Raw genomic sequence first — 483 nt, 5'->3', positions numbered from 1 at the left:
TTTGTTAGATTACATGTGTAGTAATTAATTTGTTCATATTATGTTAGATATTTTTGTTAGATTAATTAGATTTTTTTTGTTAGACTAGATATGTGTAGTAATTAATTTGTTCATATTATGTTAGATTTTTTTTTCTGTTAATAGATTTTTTGGTGATATTATTATTGAATATGCATGTTTGGTGATATTATTGTTAAGAGATTTTTTTTGGTGATATTTACATTGTGTAATTAATTTTGTTCATAGAATTTTAATGATTTTTTTGTTCATAGTATTTAGAAAAAGGAAAAAATAAGAAGTAGTTTATATATAGTTGAACTAGCTAGTTTTGATTTAATAAACTAATTTATTTTACTATATATAGAAGTAGTTTGTTTTTAGTAAGTACTACTTATTTATTTATAGTAAGTGCTTAGTAGTTGAACTACATAGTTGATTTAATTAATAAAACTACTTTTATTTAACTATATATAGAAGTAGTTC

Source organism: Triticum aestivum, chromosome 5B (genome assembly GCF_018294505.1).
Source record: "Triticum aestivum cultivar Chinese Spring chromosome 5B, IWGSC CS RefSeq v2.1, whole genome shotgun sequence".
Taxonomy (NCBI): Eukaryota; Viridiplantae; Streptophyta; class Magnoliopsida; order Poales; family Poaceae; genus Triticum; species Triticum aestivum.
Note: the sequence above shows the minus strand (reverse complement) of the source record.